We start from the raw sequence: 17,237 nt of genomic DNA, 5'->3' as shown, positions 1-17,237 counted from the left end.
TACCTATCAGAAATACATTTGCTGGTAGGCATGTAACATGGTGTAGTAACTTTGGAATATAGTTCAGCAATTTCTTATAAAACTAACCATACATTTACCATATGGTCCAGCAATTGTACTCAAGTAAGTGAAAAGACATGTCCACATAAAAACCTGTACACAAATGTTCACAGCAGTTTTATTTGTAATAGCCAAAAACTGAGACCAACCAAGATGTCTTTCAATAGGTTTACAGCTGTTGAAACAGATTAATGATAGATTAAACGAATGGTGGTACATCCATACCATGGAATACTACTCAGCAATTAAAAAGAAGGGACTATTAATACACACAACAACTTGAGTAAATCTCAAGGATGTTCTGTTGAGTCAAAAAGACAACCTCAAAAGGTCACATACCGTATTATTCCATATACAGTTGTCTCTTGAACAACACAGGTTTGAACTGTGTATGTCCACCTACTCATAGATTTTCTCCCACTTCTGCCAACTCTGAGACAGCAAGCCCAACCCTTCTTCTTTCTCCTGTTTTGCAGCCTACTGAAAACATGAAGACAGAGATGAAGACCTTTATAATAATCTACTTCCACTTAATGAATAGTAAATGGGAATTGTTTTCTTTTTTCTTTTTTTTTGAAGTGATAGGGTATTGCTCTGTCACCCAGACTGGAGTACAGTGAGGTGATCATAGCTCACTGAAGCCTCAAGCTGCCAGGCCCAAGTGATCTTCTCACTTCAGCCTCATAAATAGCTATGACCACAGTCATGCACCACAATGCCTTGCTAATTTTCTTATTTTATTTTTTGTAGAAACAGCATCTTAATATGTTGCCCAGGCTTGTCTTGAAGTCCTGGCCTCAAGTGATCCTCTTGCCTTGGCCTCCCAGAGTGCTGTGATTACAAGTGTGAGCCACTGTGCTCAGCCCCTTATGATTTTTTTTTTTTTTTTGAGGTGGAGTCTTGCTCTGTCCCCCAGGCTAGAGTGCAATGGCGCAATCTCAGCTCACTGCAAGCTCCTCCTCCTGGGTTCACGCCATTCTCCTGCCTCAGCCTCCCGAGCGGCTGGGACTACAGGCGCCTGCCACCATGCCCGGCTAATTTTTTTCTATTTTTAGTAGAGATGGGGTTTCACCGTGTTAGCCAGGATGGTCTCGATCTCCTGACCTCGTGATCTGCCTGCCTCGGCCTCCCAAAGTGCTGGGATATGATTTTCTTAATAATAGTTTTTTCCTAGCTATTTTAAGTATACAGTATATAACATATACATATAGTATATATAACATATAAGGTAAAAAGTATGTGTTGATTGCTTATGTTATTGGTAAGGCTTTTGGTCAACAGTAGCCTATTAGTAGTTAAATTTTGGGGGAATCAAAAGTTATACATGGATCTTCAAGTGAGTGGGGGCAGGAAATATTGGTGTCCCTAAACCCCACATTGTTCAAGGGTCAGTGGTATAACCTTCTCAAAGAGACAAAATTATAGAGATGGAGAACATATTGGTGGCTGCCAGGCATTAGGGCTGGGGAGTGGGAGGAGGGCGGGTGTAACTATAAAGTGGTAATATGAGGAGGATCTTGTGGTAATGGAATAGTTCTGTATCTTGATACCAGTGCTGTTACATGAATCTGCATGTGTGATAAAATGGAACAGAACTATTTTTTAAATGATCTATTATTTGAATGCTTGCATATACATATACAGAAGATTCCAAGGTCTAAGTTATTTCCTTCTCACATTTTGAAAATATTACTCATAAGTTTTCTTTCCTCTAGTGGTATTGATGAGAAGTATGATATCAAGGTGATTCTTGATCTTTGCAGATAGCCTGTTCTTTTCTATCTTAAATTTCTCTCTGTGTTTAGGTTGGTATTGAATAATACATATATATATATATATATATTTTTTTTTTTGAGACAGAGTCTTGCTGTGTCATACAGGCTGGAGTGCAGTGGTATGGTCTTGGCTCACTGCAACCTCTGCCTCCCAGGTTCAAGCAATTCTCCTGCCTCAGCCTCCCAAATAGCTGGGACTACAGGCACATGCCACCGTGCCTGGCTAATTTTTGTATTTTTAATAGAGATGAGATTTCACCATATCAACCAGGCTGATCTCGAACTCCTGACCTCAAGTGCTTTGCCTGCCTCAAAGATAATAAATAATTTGTCTGGTCTTTGTCTTGGGTTCTTGGCATGGAGCTTCTAAAACCCATGGAGTTTCGTGGGTGATAGCAGTGGGTTTGTTATGGTAATGAGGTGACTCCTGGTAGGCCCATACATAGCTTCAATATAGGGGCTGGTCACCAGAAAGACCAGACACAAGGTAGGATTTTGAGCCAGCCTGACCTCTAGGAAGGGGCGTGGTGGCTGGAGATTCAGTTCGATCATGTGCCCAGTGGTTTAGTCAATCATACCTATACAATGAAACCCTAGTGAAAACTAGACACCAAGCTCAGTGGAACTTCACCAGTTGGTGAACACATTACTGTGCTGGAAGGGTGATGTGTCCTGATTCTACAGGGAAAGGTCACATAAGTTTTGTGTTTAGGACCCTCCCAGACCTCATCCTATGCATCTGTTCATTTGTCTCTTCCTGGTATGTGTGCTTAATAAAATTGTAATCATAAGTATAGCACTTTTGTAGGTCTGTGAGTCATTTTAACAAATGATTGAACCTGAGGGTATTATGGAACCTTGAAATTTGTAGCCAGTCAATCAGAAGTGTGGATAACCTAGGGACCCCTGAACTTGCTGCTTGTGTCTGAAATCAGGACAGTCTTAGAGAGGACTGAACCCCTTACCTTGTGGAATCTGTACTAATTCCAGGTGGTTCATGCTGAAGTAGAGTTGTAATACACTCAGCTGATGTCAAAATAGTGAGGTTTTCTTCATTATCCTTTGCAATATTTATCTGATTCTTTCATTCCAGTTTTTTCCACCTTTTTTTTCTGGGATGTCTTTATTAATTATTCCTTCAAATGTTAGCTGCCTTCTATTTTCCCTCTCCTTCTGAAATTTTTCTTTCAGGCACTGGGTGCTGTGCATGAAGTTTGTTGGGGGAGTGTCTTTGGGACAACACCTGGTAAGGAATGAAGAAAGAATTAGGCAGGGGCAGTGGCAGAATTTGCCACATGACAGCTAAGGTCTCAGCTGATCTCACTGGGAGTGAGGATGGCCTCTTCGAATTGTCCTCAGTTAAGGCTCTACCAGTCATTGGATCCAGGCTGCCCTCAGAAGGTGTCTGGATGAAGCAGCTCTCTTCATCTAAACTGGAGAGGGTCTCAACTGAGAGTTGGCAGTCACCAGTCCTCCCATTGAGGGAGTATTGAGGAAATGAGCACTTCATTACTTAAGGGGAAGAATCTGGGTTGGGGTTGGCTAAGAACAGCCCATGTGCCAAACCCAGCCCACAGCCTGTTTTATTAAAAAAAAAAAAAGCTTACTTGGCGTGTCTATCTTCACATAGCCTTTCCTCTGTTCATGTTTGTCTTTAACATCTCCCCTCTTCTTCTTATAAAGGCACCAGTCATATTGGATTAGGACCCACCCTAATGATTTCATCTTAACTTGATTATATCTGCAGAGTCCCTATTTCCAAATAAGGTCATATTTACAGGTACTGGGGGTTAGGACTTCAACTTACATTTTTGGGCGGGGGGAACCACAATTAAATCCATGGGAGCCAGCAAATGTTTTCATTTGCCATTTAAGGAAACTTCTGCAAGGAAAAACCCCATATCCCTGTTACAGGTGTGATGGTGAAGCAGGTGTGAGAGCTGAGCAGGCAGGAGTTGCACAGGTGATTCCCTTGTCTATTACTCGAGTGGCCAGACACCAGGAAGCAGCAGGTAGATTTCTCCACCACCCCTGACTACTGAAGCTCTGGGAGTTGCTTAAGCTTATCCACTAACCACCTTGACAGGCTTGTAAAAATTTTTCAACATCCTTCTTAAAAAAGAAAGAAAAAATATCTAGCAGCCAGCAAACTGTCCGTAACAGAGCCAAATGACTCACTGCCAGCACTGCTCTACATGTTTTAGGAAGTCCTTATCATCTTTCCACCAACACATCCAATTATTTTCTAAAGCAGCTTTATTCCCAGAGGATGCATTTATTTTTTGGTGTAACGGCATCTATCCCAAAAGTTAACCCCTGATGGATACCAAGTGAGAGGTATCTCCAGAGGCATGATGGTCAGTGTTTAAAAACCAGCACTCCAAAAAGAAAAGCTGCGGGGAGGGGGGGAGGGGTGGCGGGGAAGTGCTGATATAGGCTTTGTCAATTTCCATGGTGTAAACACTCCCACAATGATTAATTTCAAGCTACTAATGTGAAGCCACTGAACACGGAATTGGGAAGAGATATGTACAGTTAGCTTTCATGAGCTGATATGAAGCAACTTCATGTCACTGAATATCTCAATATAGAGAGAAAGGAGTATGATTTGATATGTACAGGGAAGACATTCTGGAGGAAGTAGGATTTGAAATGGACTTTGAAGGGTGGCTATGATTTGGTGGCACCTCTATCACTACACAGCCAGCCACATCAGTTTGGCAATTTGCATCTGTCCTACTGAGACTAAACTATGAGATTCCTGAGGGCAGAGAATGTGCTTTATTCGTTGTAGTAACCCTACAGTAGGTATTTCACAAGTATTTGTTGAATGTAGGAATGGAAAATGAATAAATAGAGAGGGCAAAGGAATTTTAGGCAGAGGGGGCGTTCACAGTGTGGGCAGGACAGAGGGAGAAGGAATAAGTGAACAGGAGGTTTTGGGTTCAGCGAGTGGTCCATTCTTGGAGTATGGTATTGGGACATGTGGTATTCCAGTTATTTATGGCTGTGTAACAAGCCATCACAAAATTTAATGCCTTAAAACATTAACACATTTGTTTTGCTCATAAATCTGGAATTCAAACAGGGCTCAACAGGATCAGCTCATTCTGGTTCATATGGCATCGACTGGGGTGGCCTGAAGACTGAGGCTGTAATCATACGAAGGCTTGCTCACTCACCTGCCAGAGGTTGAGCTAGGAAGACTCAAAGAGCTGGGGATTTGAATAGCTGAGGCGCCTTGAATATCTGACTCTATGAGGGCTCTCTGCATGGTGTCTCCAGTATGGCAGCCTCAGGGCAACTGCAGTTTTTTGTACCAGCTCAGGGCTCCTGAGATGTATATCCCAAAAAGAGCAAACCAGGAAGAAGCAGCATCCTTTTGCTGACCTACCCTTGGAAGTTACACAGCATCACTACGCCATAGCCGCCACTCAGATTCAAGGAGTAGAAACCCAGAATCCACTTCTCAGTGAGAAGAGTGTGAGGAACATTGTAATAAGACCATTTGGGATGAAGCACATTTTTTATATATGCGATATGTACATATGCTATATATTTTCCATGTATAGTGTGTGTGTGTGTGTGTAAATACATTGGAGTGGCCACCACTGGAAAATATAATCTGCCACACATAGTAGATGGAACGTTGGAAAGTTGGATGAGGCCAGATTGGAAGGAGTCTTGAATGTCTTAGTAAAGAGTTTGCTCTAAGACATGGAACCAACCCAAATGTTCATCAGTGATAGACTGGATAAAGAAAATGTGGCATGTATACACCATGGGATACTATGCAGCCATAAAAAGGAATGAGATCATGTCCTTTGCAGGGACATGGATGAAGCTGGAAGCCGTCATCCTCAGAAAACTAACACAGGAACAGAAAACCAAACACCACATGTTTTCACTCCTAAGTGGGAGTTGAACAATGAGAACACATGAACACAGGGAGGGAAACATCACTCACCAGGGCCTGTTAGGGGGTAGGAGGCGCGAGTGGAGGGAACCTAGATGATGGGTCAATAGGTGCAGCAAACCACCACGGTACACTTACATCTATGTAACAAACCTGTACCTTCTGCATATGTGTCTCCGAGCTTAAAGTAAAAATTTTTTTTAAGAAAAGGGTTTGCTCTATTTTTCCTCTAGAAGCAATTGACATACTAGTTGCTGATCCTCCCCCAGGGTTCCACATATGTAGGTTCATCATCCCCAGCAGGCCTGCAAGACTAACAGGTAGCATCATCATGTCTTTTATTTTATTTTATATTTTATTTTATGTGATATGGTCTCACTGTGTGCCCTAGGCTGGTCTCAAACTCCTGGGTTTAAATGATCCTCTCGCCTCAGCCTCCCAAAGTGTTGGGATTACAGGTGTGACCCACTGCATCTAGCCCTTAGAGATCTTTTAAAAAAAGAAACCTCCCTCTGGCTGGGCGCGGTGGCTCATGCCTGTAATCTCAGCACTTTGGTAGGCCGAGGTGGGCGGATCACAAGGTCAAGAGATTGAGACCATCCTGGCCAGCATGGTGAAACCCCATCTCTACTAAAAAAAATACAAAAATTAGCTGGGTGTGGTGGCACACACCTGTAGTCCCCGCTACTTGGGAGGCTGAGGCAGGAGAATGGTGTGAACCTGGGAGGCGGAGGTTACAGTGAGCCGAGATCACACCCCTGCACACCAGCCTGGTGACAGAACAAGACTCCACTTCAAAAAAAAGAAAAAAAAAAAAACCTTCCACAAATGTCAGGGCTCTGCATTTGATAGCACCTCAGTACTTGAAATCCAAGTGACTATTTGCCCAAGCAAATAATGATGGCAAATCAGACCACAGTGGACATGCTTCTTGCCTGTCTCCCAGCTGGCACAAACCTGCATCTCACTTGGGCAGGTGATAATGGGGTGGCCTGTGATGGGCTACACTGGTGACAGCACTGAGTATCAAAATTGTCAGAGCACATCTAGATTGACTCTGGGCTTATTGCCCAACAGCTCAAAGAAGAGGCCAAATCCACAGTGTTGATTCTTGCTGAACACGTCACACCTAACGCTGATTATGTCTGCCAAGGGATGCTGGATCCAGACAGAATGCAATTTGCATTCACAGACCCCAGGCTGCTAGTCACTTCCGTTAAAAATTGTGGCCTTTCTCTGCAGGGTCTCTATCCAGCCTGTTTGAAGGGTTTGAGGTGAGGACACACTAATTGGCTTTGACTGTTTTTCTGAGACACAGATGGGGAGAAGCTGCCACTGAGTTTTGGATGAGTGTCCTTCATCTCTGTCCTCCATTCTTTGCTGACTTCTCTCCTTCCAACAGTGAGAAATTTGTTTCTGGCCATAAGGCAGTTGTTGGGAGGAATCCTGAGACAGTGTGCTCTTTCCCATATTTGTCAAACCACAGATGTTCCCCAACGGAGAGAAGATGGTTCCAGGAATACAGGGAAGACATTGTAATTAATACACAATCCTTCCTTTTGCTCCCAACTTGAAATGGGCTGTGTTCAAAAGTCTGGAACTAAGAACACACATTTTCCCATAGAGTAACAGTGCAAGGCCAGGCCTACAAATGCACATTTCATCTATAATGTAAGCTGAGGGAGAAAGGCAGACGTCAACCAGCAGACAGATTGGCTCAGCCTCAGTGCTTGATGCAGCTACCTAAGCTGGTTCTGCCATTCACAGTTTTTTTCCATTTCTAAATTTGGAGCCCCGCCAGAGATTTCTTAAAAGCTGCAAGCTCTAATGGCAAAGGCAATGAGGGTCTGAACACTGGGGTGGCTGGTGCTAAGTATAGTCATTTGTAGGACAGGATCTGCTTGCATTTTAAAAAATAATGAACTGTGGCTTCAGGTAGCCGACTTCAGGAAGTTGATGTGTTTTTAATTTGTTTGTTTGTTTGGTTTCTCAATGCACTAAAAAGTTTTCACAATGAAACCACTGAGATGGGGGGTGGGAGTGGCAGGGATGATGCTGCTCCTTCTGAGGCCTGTCCAACAGGCTGATTAACTCCGTCGGCACATGCCCAGTGCTAACGCGATTAAGCTCATGCTTGCAATCCCCCTTAGAGTGGCCATTTCGTTTTGTGCTTAGAAAAAGTACCATAAGGCCACAAACTATGTATTTAAGCAGGCCTCTTGCCACTTGTTTGGCACAGCTCTGCAAACAACCTGAAGCTTATAATGAGTGAAGATAAAGTTGGAGAATACAGAGTCCCTGTTTTTCAGTGAATTCTGTGTTAAGTGCTCTGTTTGGAAATAGGGAACTTTGCTGAGTGAAATATCTTACTGTAAGATTCCCTGTGTGTCATACACCCATTCTCATTGTCAGAGATTAGGAATTTTGTTTCTATGTATCTAGCACTTTCTACAATTAACATACAAAGATATTAATTTGGCAATTTCCTTCCTTCCTTGCTTCCTTCCTCCCTTCCTCCCTTCCTCCCTTCCTTCTTTCCTTCCTTCCTTTCTCTTTCTTTCTCTCTTTTTATCTCTTTCTTTCTTTCTTTCTCTTTCTTTCTTTTCTTCCTTCTTTCCTTCCTTCCTTCCTTCCTTTTTCTTTCATGTGTACAACTTAATGTTTGGATAAATAGATATATATATCTATATATCCATAGTGAGTTGATTACTACAGTCAAGCAGATTAACATACCTATCACCCTATGTGGTTGCCTCATTTTCTGTGTGTGGTTAAGAGCACCTAAAATCTATCTTAGCAAATTTTCAGTATATAATACAATATTGTCAACTATAGTCCTCATGCTGTACATCAGATCCCTAGACCTATTCATCCCTATATAACTGTAACTTTGTATCATTTGATCTACTTCTCCCCATTTACTCCCCACTGGTAACTACTGTTCTACTCTCTCTATATTTTTGACTTTATTTTAGATTCCACATGAGTGAGATCATGAGGTATTTTTCTTTCTGTATCCAGCTTATTTCACTTAGCATATTATCATCCAGATTCAGTATCTCCTTTTTTATGCTGAATAATATTCCATTGTATATACACCACAATTTCTTTTCCAGTCATTCATCAATTGACATGTAGGTTGTTTCCATGTCTTGGCTCTTGTGAATAATGCTGCAGTGAACATGGGAGACAGATGCCTTTACAAGGTGCTGATTTCATTTCCTTTTGGTTCATACCCAGCATAGGGGTTGCTGGATCATATGGTAGTTCTAGTTTTATTTTCTGAGGAACTTTCATAGTTTTCCATAATGGCTGTACCAGTTTAGACTCCCACCAACAGTGTAGGAGGCTTCCCTTTTCTCCACGTCCTCACCAACAATTTTTATCTTTGTCTTTTTGATAATAGCCATTCTAACAGATGTGAGGTTATATTTCATTGTGGTTTTGATTTGCATTTCCCTGAAGATTAATGGTATTGAACACCTTTTCCTATACCTGTTGGCCATTTTTACATCTTCTTTGGAAAAATGTTTATACAAGTCCTTTGTCTATTTTAAATTCAGGTTATCTGTTTGTTTGTTTGGTGTTGAGTTGTTTAAATTCCTTATATATTTTGGATATTAACCCCTTATCAGATATATGATTTACAAATATTTTCTCTCAATCTGTAGGATGCCTTTTCATTTTATTAATTGTTTTCTTTGGTGTGCAGAAGCTTTTGTTTGATGAGATCCACTTGTTTTCTTTTGCTTTTATTGCCTGAGCTTTTGGTGTGATATCTAAAAGCATTCACTGCTGAGGCCAATATCAAGGAGCTTTTCACTGTATTTTCTTCTACGATTTTATGGTTTCAGGTCTTACATTCAGGTCTTTTATTCATTTTAGGTTGAATTTTGTGTGTAGTGTAAAATAAGGGTCCAGTTTTGTTCTTTTGCACGTAGCTATCCACTTTTCCCAATGCCATTGATTGAAAAGATTGTTCTTTCCCCATTGTATATTTTTGGTGGCCTTGTCTAAAATTAGTTGACCATATATGCATGGGTTTATTTCTGGGTGCTCTGTTCTGTTCCGTTGGTCTATATGTCGGTTTTTATGCCAGTACCATAGTGTTTTGATTACTCTAACTTTGTAATATAATTTGAAATCAGGAAGTATGATGCCTCCAGCTTTGTTTTTCTTTTTCAAGATTGTTTTGGCTATTTAGGGTGTTTTGTAGTTCCACATGAGTTTTAAAATTGTTTTTCATACTTCTGTGAAAAATGCCACTGGAATTTTGATAGAGATTATGTTAAATCTGTATATTGCTTTGGGTAGCACGGCCATTTTAACAAACAACATTAATTCTTTCAACTTATGAATATGAGCTATCTTTCCATTTATTTGTGTAGTTTTCTATTGCTTTCACCAACGTTTTATGGTTTTCATATAAGGTTTGGATCTTTTACTTCCTTGGTTAAATTTATTCATAAGTACTGTATTCTTTTTTAATTAAAATTTTTTAACTTAATTTTTAAACATTTTAAATGGAACACGTCACAAATTTGCATGTCATCCTTGTACAGAGGTCATGCTAATCTTCTTTGTGTCTTTTCAATTTTAGTATATGTGCTGCCAAAGCGAGCACAGTATTATAGTCTTTTTGATGCTATTATAAATGGGATTGTTTTCTTGACTGGCAATTGTTGCTATCCAACAATTTACATGCTTCTGGCTTGAATTGCAGATAAACTCCTTCAGAGGAGTAAGTGTATTACCACCTTATAATCTCTACAGTACTTTCTAGAAAGAATATGCTTATCTGGTATCTGTTGCTTTAAATTCAGTGGAATTCAGTAAGACAGAGCATTCAAACAATACTGGCTCAACTCTAATGGTACCTGGAATGTTTAGAATGTGCCTTATTTTCAACAGTATGACCACCGCAGCTCATGGACTGTGAGCATGACATCAATGACAATTAAAGCTTGCCTAGCACTTTGTGTGTGCCTAGCATTGTTTTAAGTGCTTTAGCTATAAGATGTCATCTGGTCCTGCAAATAATCCTTTGAGGGAGGGGTCTTGTTACTTATTTTTAAGTTTACAGATGAGGAACCTAAAGCACAGACAGATTAAGAAATGTGCCCAAGGTTACATCACTAGGAAGGAGCAGACTCAAACACAAGCAGTTTAGCTCCAGAAAATGTGTTCTACTTACTGCGTTATAATACTCTTTTTTCAAAGAGCTAATCTACATGTAAGGAAATACTATATACCAGGCACTTTTTAATGTAAACTCGTTTAATCTCACCACAAGCCCAAGAGATGAGTACTACTGTTATCTGCATTTTACAGATAAAAAAACGGAGGCACAAATAAGCTAAGTGAGTGGTAGAGACCCATTTCAAACCTAGAAGGTCTGATTTCCAAGTCTGTCCTCTCAATCATCATGCCACAGCACTCTCAGAAGAGTCGGAAGCAAATAGAATGCCAATCCTGAATTGATTTATGTAGATTTACATAGCATGAGATAGATGGTGGATCATAGGCTACTTTATAAGAAGACCCTCCCATTTTCCATCAAGGCTGAACATCACTATATTTAGGGACAGTTGTGCCTGGGGATATGCATGGTTTCTTCCCAAATAGGCTGGGAAAATAGTGCCACATGAGAAAAAAAAATAGTTTGTATTTTGCTTGGAGTATTAAGATAAGGAGACCAAGGTGCAGGGGTATTTGTTTTTTCATAAGGGTAAAGATAAGGGAGAAGCAAGGAGAGATGACAAGTTGGCCCTGCTGTTTCCCTGTGCTTTGAGCTTGCAATGTGCAGGGCATGAGATTGGGAGCAGCCCAGGTAGAAGGTGGTTCCTAGCATAAGACGGGGGGAAGCGGGGATGAATACACTGGTGCTTGTCTCTCCCTAGACTGAATGGCCACTCTGCTCCCAGAGGCTAAGAAATGGAATGCCTAATAGGTAGCAGGGAGACTCCCTGCTTTGCAGCTTAGAGCCAACTTATAGAAAAAAAAAAAAGGTACGTGCTGAGCAGAAACCATAATTTATCAGCTATGCCTTACCTAGCCAATGGGACACTTTCCTTTTTTTTGATTCCTTTTATTAGATGAGGAAAGAAAGGGAAAGTAACACATAAAATGTTGATTTGAAAAAGAACATGATTTCTTAAGAAGAAATCTGAAGCCTCTCAGCTAGGGTTCACCTAAGAATCAAAGTGGCACAGCATTCCATCAGGGCCCAGGAATGACCATCAACTTATTAAGGTTGTGAAGCTGGAAGTTTTCATAAAGACATGCCATTTGTCACAGGACCTCCTTCAGCCTTTTCCTTGATATCCAGAAGGCTGGATCCTCAGGCTGTCTACCAGATGGCATTCCAGGGGGGAGGGAGGGAGAAAGGAAGGAAGGGAAGAAAGGAGGAAGGGAGGAAAGGAGGAAGGGAGGGAGGGGGGGAGGGAGGGAGTCTCCCAGTTACATATTAATGGCTTCTCAGGGTCTGACTTGTCTTTGCTCCTAAATTCATCTTGCCAGTGAGCCCTGCAAGAAATGTGGACAGTCAAGCTACAGGCTGCTGGCCATGGACCACCTCCTGGGTAGACACATGGCGGGTGTTTTACAGACATGTAGGTAGGAATTGGCAAATTGAGCCAGCAAGTGTCTGGTACACAGTAGGTGTTTTCTAATGGGAGCTGATACTGCTGTTGACACTGTGAGAGTGAGTGGCTGCAACTGTCATCCCACTGAGTGAAAAGCGGGGTTGATTCAGCTGAGCCATCTGGCAACATGGGTGTTCTTCCTTTTTTAAGAAAGTTTTGTTTTAAAGTATTATGAAATATAACACACAGAAACCCATAAACCATAAGCAACCACATAAGCAAAAATAATAAAGCAAAGTATCATGTAATTGCTACCGTGGAACTACTTCCCTGGTTAAGAAACAGAATATTGTCAACACTCAGACGCTGACACTCCACCCCATGGGTTCTTACTAGTCATGCACCTTCCCCAACCCACAAAAGCTGACCTTGATCCTTTCATGGAAATGACACATTTGCTTTTAAGTAAATATATGGATGAATTGTATATATGTACTCTCTTCATATAACCTGTATATCCACATATAAAATCTATATATTTCTAAATATTATGATTCTGTCTGTTTTTGAATCTTATATAAATGCACTCCAACATGATCTTTTGTATCTCACTTCTTTCAGGCATCATTATGGTTGTAAGATTTAACCATATTGTTTTGGAAGTAACAGTTTATTAGTTTTCATGGCTTTCTAGTAGCTCTTTATATGGATATGTAACACTTTGTTTATCTATTCTCCTTTAGATGGCCATTTGGGTGTTTTTCAGGTTGGAGTAATTACTAACAATGTTGCTATGAACATTCTTTTATATGCATTCTGGGGTATATACCTAGGAGAGGAATTGCTAGATCACAGGATATGTGTGTATCTATGAATAACTGTAGTAGACCCTGCCAAACTCTTCCAAAGTGGTTGCATAAATTTGCTCTTCATCCTAAAGGTACAAGAGTCACCATCATTTCACAGCTTCATGGACAGATGGTACTGGTTGTCTCTAAATGTTAGCCAGTCTGGTTGGTGTGTGGTTGTATTTAATTGTGATTTTAATTTGCATTTCTCTGATTACTAAAGAGGTTGGGTAACTTTTCATTGTTTTTTGTCCATCTGGATTTTCTCTTTTGTGAAGGGCCTGTTTATTTCTTTGGCCCATTTAGAAAATGGGGTTGTTCACCTTTTCCTTAATGAATTTTATCCAGATAGATTCTTGATTGTCCCAAGAGGCATCTATTGAAAAGAGTGGTGTCCTGAAGTCCATGAGAGTTGATTGTTAAAATTTCAGGAGTTTTCTGAGTAGGTTGTGAAATTGCTGGTAGCTCGAAGTCAGCCACAGTGTTGACACCATGGGAACTGGCAAATGCGATATAAATCAGGGCATTTTCCGCTAGAGAGTTGGTTGATTACTACACCAATGGAAAAGCCCATCTTTTCTGCCCTGGCTCACAAGGCCATCTCTGTCATAAATCCTGGTCATACACATATGGATTTATTTCACTACTATCTCTCCTGTTTCATTCCTCTCTTTGTCTATCCCCATGTCAAAACCACACTGCCTTGTAAACTACAGGTTTATAATAAGTCTTGATACCTGGTAGAGTGGGTCCTCTTATCTCCTAAGAGTATCTTGCTCATTCTTGGCTCTTGACATTTCTCTGTAAATTTAGAATGAGCTTGCCAAGTGTTTACTGAAAAATCTGTTGAAATTTTAATTACATTGAATCTATAGATCAATTTTGGGAAGAAATGTATGTTTTTATCTGCTTTGAGTTCATTATGGAAGTTACTCATTACTGTGTAAAATCTATTGCATATATACTCTATAAGCTGTCATTTGTTGTTTATCTTTATCCACAGTCTTTCTTCCTCTATTGGTCCATTTTCCTACTGCTATGAAGAAATACCCAAGACTGGGTAATTTACAAAGAAAAAGAGGTTTAATTGACTCATAGTTCCACATGGCCGAGGAGCCTCATAATCATAGCAGAAGGTGAAGGAGGAGCAAAGGCACATCTTACTTGGTGGCAGGCAAGAGCGCATGTGCAGGGGAACTGCCCTTTATAAAACCATCAGATCTCATGAAACTTATTCCCTATCATGTGAACAGCCTGGGAAAAACCCACCCCATGATTCAATTACCTCCCACTGGGTCTCACCCATGACACAGAGGAATTATGGGAGCTATGAATCAAGATGAGGTTTGGGTGGGGACACAGCCAGACCATATCACTTGCCTTGCAGAACTTTTACATTTTTGTTAAATAAAGTTCATCAAACTTTTCCTTTATAGCTTCTAGGATATCGCTCCTAGCAGCCACAAAGGCAAGCCACACAAAACTTAAAATGTAATAGTAGCCACATTAAAAAAGTAAAAGGCTGGGCGCGGTGGCTCACACCTGTAATCCCAGCATTTTGGGGGGCCGAGGCGGGTGAATCACCCGAGGTCAGGATTTCGAGACCAGCCTGACCAACACGGCGAAACCCCTCTCTACTAAAAATATAAAAATTATCCGGCGTGGTGGTGGGTGCCTGTAATCCTATCTACTTGGGAGGCTGAGACAGGAGAATCGCTTGAACCCAGGAGGTGGAGGTTGCAGTGAGCCGAGATCGTGCCATTGCTTTCCAGCCTGGGTGACGTAGTAAGACTCCGTCTCAAAAAAAAAAAAAAGTAAAGAAAAAGTTAAAATTATTTTTAATAATATATTTTATTTAATCCATTATAGCAAAATATGATCATTGCAACATGAAATCAATATATAAAAACTATTCATGAGATAATTTACATTCTTTTTTTCATACAAATTCTTAGAAACCTGGTCTGCATTTTATATTTCGGGGACATTTCAGTTTGGACTAGCCATATTTCAAGTGTTTATTAGCCACATGTGGCTAATGGCTGCCACGTTAGATAGCTCAGGTCAGTTTCCTTGTTAAGGCAGGTCTGCAGCAGCCTTAGGTCTGTGGCTAGTTTAGTGCTACCAAGATCTGGCCCTTCCAGGGTTGGTTCAGTGAGGTCTCTTCACTGTTGTTGGTTGAAACTTTAATGTTCCACAGCTCTGTGTGACTTTGGGAATTGTTTATCTTATAGCCCCTGAATTACCCCCCTACCCCTGCAAGTTGCTCTTTTTTCAGCATGGTATTTTGCCTAGCTCTTGGAGTTTCATCTGCACATGCCCATTTAGTATTTGGCAAAAGACTCAGGAGGACTTCTGCATAGCTCTCCGGAACTCTTTCCCTGTGTAGTTTCCTCCTTTCCAATACTCTTCTTTGTAGAGTCCAGTAGCCTCCTCCTGAATTCCAGTCTCTGACTCCCCAACTCAGTGAGATGACTGTGCTCTCTTTGGGGTTCCTTCTCTGCCCCATGGTCTGTAAAGTGCCTCCACAAAGCAGGACTGGGTGATCTCACGGCTTACCTTATTAGCTTATCTTCCCTGAGAGATCACAATCTGTGCTGTGGTGTGGGGCTGTGGTGTGGGGCTGGGGTTGTGTGCAGGCTGCCAGCCTAATACTCATTATTCTTAAGGCCAGAAGCAGAGGTCCTACTTAAAAAAAGAGTTTTAGCTGGCTGCAGTGGTAAATGCCTGTAGTCCCAGCTACTCAGGAGGCTGAGGCAGGAGGATCACAAGTTCAGCCCAGCCTGGACAAAATAGCAAGACCCACCATCTACAAAAGAACACAAAACAAATAAGGTTTTGAGCTTACTTGTTAGTTTTACTATCTAGTTATTTCATAATTACTTTGATCTTTATTAATCCCTTCTTGCAGTCTTCTTTAATATTATTCTTTTTATAACTTATTTTTATTCTTTCTTATTAGAAATAATTAGGGCTATAAGTTTTTCTTTCAGGGATTCCTTTAGCTATTTCCACAGGTTCTGATATGCAGTATTTTTGTGGTCATTACTCTCTAGATAATCTGCAATTTGGGTTTTGCTTTTCTCTTTGACAAAGAATTGTTCCAGAGACTTAAAAAAAGTGTATTTTGAGATGGTAGAGTTTTATGTTTCAGTTTTCTGGTTTTGTTATTAATTTTAGTTATATTGTATTACAAATAAAGTTATCTACATTATTTGTAATTTTTGAAGATGTTTTTTCTTTGTAGCTTAATAGTCACGACAAACCTTTGTAAACAAGATGTTATTCACTTTTTACTGTAAATTGTTTATTGACTTTAAATGAGTCAATGTTATCAATGTGAGTATATAAAATAAATTTAAATGTACAAAAATATAATGCGTGTGTGTGTGTGTGTGTGTGTGTGTGTGTGTGTACTCTGGGTGCCAGTGTAAGATTATATTTCAAAAATGAGATTTTGTTCTAAAAAAATGTGAAAACCACTAGGCAATGTGACTTCAAAAGTCATCTAGAATGTGTAGAATGGGAATATAAATTTGTGCAGGCCCTAGAGTAGAGTGAGCCTTGAGTTGTGTTGAGATCAAAGAATACCCAGAGTATTTTTTTCTTTCATTTTTCATTCCTTTTCTTTCCTCTACACAATACGCTAATAAAACATCTAGATGACACAGACCGAGGCCAGGTGCCATACCAGTCTGTTATCAACAAGTGAGAGCACATGAAACCGTTTTTAATTGGCCTTAGGAAAAGCAAAGGTGAAATGAAAATTTAATTCTCCTGGACCTTTTTTCAAAATGTATTTTTCCATCTCTACTGTAAAGAGTGCATTTTAATTAGGTTGATTCTCACTGTTTGGCCATGCATTTGTAATCTGTGTTCACTCTTTGGGAAAGAAGAATTTGATGAAAGGAACCTGATAATAATGGAAATCTTGTCTGAGCAGAACAAATTGGAATTATCCAATATGATAGGGATGTGAGAAGCACTGAGGCTGGTGACTGAAAAAAAAAACACCTCTCCCCAAAACACCACTGTTCTGCCTGGCACAGTCTCG

General features: G+C 40.5%; 1 non-coding gene across 1 annotated transcript; it reads right to left on the bottom strand.

The window, feature by feature from the left end:
- Nucleotides 1–10,268: 10,268 nt before the first annotated feature.
- Nucleotides 10,269–10,375, bottom strand: LOC115831993. Its single transcript, XR_004027470.1, has one exon. It is a non-coding gene; the product is annotated as a U6 spliceosomal RNA (small nuclear RNA).
- Between the last annotated feature and the right edge of the window lie 6,862 nt (nucleotides 10,376–17,237).

The sequence above is a fragment of the Nomascus leucogenys genome, chromosome 20 (assembly GCF_006542625.1).
Source record: "Nomascus leucogenys isolate Asia chromosome 20, Asia_NLE_v1, whole genome shotgun sequence".
Classification (NCBI taxonomy): Eukaryota; Metazoa; Chordata; class Mammalia; order Primates; family Hylobatidae; genus Nomascus; species Nomascus leucogenys.
This window is presented reverse-complemented; position numbering and strand designations above follow the sequence as displayed.